The sequence below is a fragment of the Callorhinus ursinus genome, unplaced genomic scaffold (assembly GCF_003265705.2).
Source record: "Callorhinus ursinus isolate GAN/ISIS: 27379988/994484 unplaced genomic scaffold, GSC_fseal_2.0 scaffold11, whole genome shotgun sequence".
NCBI lineage: Eukaryota > Metazoa > Chordata > Mammalia > Carnivora > Otariidae > Callorhinus > Callorhinus ursinus.
The window spans coordinates 28,272,614-28,275,641 of NW_027397073.1; the positions used below are offsets into that span (position 1 = coordinate 28,272,614).

The 3,028-nt window shown below is 38.3% G+C and overlaps 1 pseudogene; it reads left to right on the forward strand.

Annotated features, from left to right (window-relative positions):
• The first annotated feature begins 2,037 nt into the window (after positions 1-2,037).
• Positions 2,038-2,160, forward strand: LOC112835402 (U4 spliceosomal RNA; annotated as a pseudogene).
• The last annotated feature ends 868 nt before the right edge of the window (positions 2,161-3,028 follow it).

The window sequence follows — 3,028 nt, forward strand, 5'->3', positions numbered from 1 at the left end:
ACAGGACTATACAATCCCAGGATAATCTTGCCACAGTTTAATGTTTTCAATTACTATCTGCAGCAAGGTTAATGGAAATAACACAGGTCTTAGAGACAAACCACATTTAGGTTCAAATCTCATTTCTGCCACTAAGAAGCTCTGTGTTCTTGGATGAATACCTTCACTTCTAAAACTTCACTTACTTCTCTTAAGATTGTCATAGTAACATCGCTAGTGGTAGTAGTGAGAATCCAGGGGGATCATTCAGGTTAAAGATCTAGCATTGGTGGACGTGTCATAGATGGCAGCTATTATTAGATAATTTCTGCCTTGTCATTCTGGAAATTCCATAAAGCCAGTAGGTATTTGCAAAATAAATGCAGTCTAGAGAGGTCAGTAACTTCTCGTCTTTCTGGGATTTCACTACCTCTAATCTCACTCACCATCAGAACACAGAACGCAGAAACAGAAACGAGCAAACAATGGCTCTCAGTAGCAAAATAGATTCCACAAATAGCTATATGTACATTTGAGCATTTGCCTCTTAGAAGAGGCCCTTTGAAGGCCCCCTGTAGAGTCAATTTGGCTTGGATTTCATGGCGGTGGTAAGAAGAGAAATAGAGAAGGGACTGGCATAGTCAGACATGCTGCCCGGGGAAAGTGACAGATCATGGCCTGAGATAAGAGCTGTATAAACTGAACTAAACACAAGAACCTCAGAGCACAACAGTTGAGAGCTATTTATCTGAGAACACATCTACATACCCCAATAAGTTGTGAAGACCCTGCTTTTTCATGCCAGGTCTATAGCAGGCATTTATACTATGAAAGAATAAAGACTTTCATTAAAAATGGTTAAAATAAAGTACATGTTGATGCTTAAATACCTACTTGTGTAGATAACTCTCTTGAATTGTTTGTTCCCTGCATTTTTTCACAAATAGCTAAAATTTTACTTTACACAGTACCTAAAGACTCACTAGAAATAGAAACAAGTCTGGGTTGAGATGAATAAAAACATTTAAATATAACTTGAAACAAGAAAGCTGAACAATAAATGGGATATTGTTCTTATGTGCTCATGGAAATTCCAGTAAACAAATAGAACCAAGTTACCTGTCCTGCCTTTGATTTAAGGCTTATGCATGCATGGAGCGTAGCCTGTAATATTTTCCACCAGGCTCTCTACTTGAGTTATTCCTACTTGTTTAGATTGGGGAAATCCAAGAGCTGAACAATGACTTTTGCAAGTTGCAAATTGCTTTAAGGGGAAACCCTTCAGCTGTTGTGTGTGTAACTTGGTAAATGATACCCCTCTTTTAGAGCCATGAAACAGAGATTTTAATTCCTGTTGAGCTTTTTTTTATAGAGACACAGGCATGATGCGGAGGCGTGCCCCCAAAACTTTGCTGACACCCACTTGGAATAACTACAACTCTCCTCAGCAACAGAACCACAGAAATCCTGCCACATTTTCCAAACAAGCAGCAATCAAACTGCCAGTGGACCCTCTGCATCACATATTTTGTGGATGACATATGTGGCTCTGTTCGTTTGGGTCAACATTCCTCCTTTATTATGTGGAGTCCCCCAGTCACTCTGCAAACAGTCATGCCACTGCTGTGGCTGCTAACCAGAGAAATTGTAGGACCAGATCCAGAGTGTGTTGATGATGGAAAGTGACAAGTCCCTTTTATTATTTTATCATCGTCGTATGAACAAAATAATGAAGAATCAATTCATGCTTGTTAATCGAATTCTACTTCAGGAATACAGTACTGATTATATTCTCTGAGTTCCTTGAATCAATGGTAGGAGGTGTGTGTGTGTGTGTGTGTGTGTGTGTGTGTGTGTGTGTGTGTGAAGGGTTAGTAGGGGGTGGGCAGGGGTGATGTACCAGAATCATCCGGGGACTTATTCCAAGTGTTCTTGTTTATTTTTATGTCTTTTCCCTCACCCCAATTTATTTGAATATATCCTTGAAAGCAAGTTCTGTGAATTTAGGGGGGAAAATAGCTTCCCAGATGATTCTGATAAAATAATAATAGTAAATAGAACTTTGTACAGTGACAATATCATTGTCAATGAGGTTTATCTGAGGCATGATTATTGCTAATAATAATAACAATAGGTATTATAATAATAATACATACCATTTATTGAATGTATTCTATGTGCTGGACATTCTCCTAAACTCTACTTTTTCCTGTGGTTGAGACCTTTTCTCTGTGATTAATACATTGAGTTGCTATTATAGTTTGGAAATTAACTATGTGTGGTCACCCACATTCTTTTTCTTATCCCCTTATTTTATATATTCATGAGAAAAAAATGGTGCAATAAAGAACACTTTCCCGTGTGCTATAAGTGTCTTTAGATAAGTAAACCAGCTGAGCCTCAGTTTTCTTGTTTGTGGTACATGGGGATAATAAAAGTTTCTTTGTCTATATTGACACATAATAATAGTTATTATAGTGAGACGGTTAGTTAGATTCAGAGTGTGGTTAAGAAAGCAGGAACTTTACCCACCAGAAATCAAATTTTACATGCCAAGACGTTTTAGCTGTACCTAACCTGGACTAATGAAATGCAAAAAAATGTACAGTATGTCCTTCCTCCTGTAGGTTTTAAGGGATAAGCTACATGAAACAGTCAGTCAAAAGTACACTTTTGTATTACCAATACACTGCAAAAGTTCTGCGTCAAAGATTCGGGAATAGAATATGCTAGAACAGTACGACCTCAAAGGGTTAAGGAAGGCAGAGGGAGACGTGCACTAGAGCCATGAAGGAGGTATGATGCAGTCAGATCTAGAAGGCAGCCAGGTGGAGAGGAAAGGAATACATTTTCAGGAACAGCACTGGTGGAGGTAACAGGGTGAACCCGTAGTCCTAAGTAATCCTTGTATTATGCTGCAACTCCAAAAGTGAACCCTTTATACAAAAAATAGAGAAAAGAAATTCATAGCTACATTATGCAGTGAATATCTTTGTGCAAGTTTACAGAGTCAGTAAAGCATGTGCTTCTGTATAATTTGTGTCTCCAG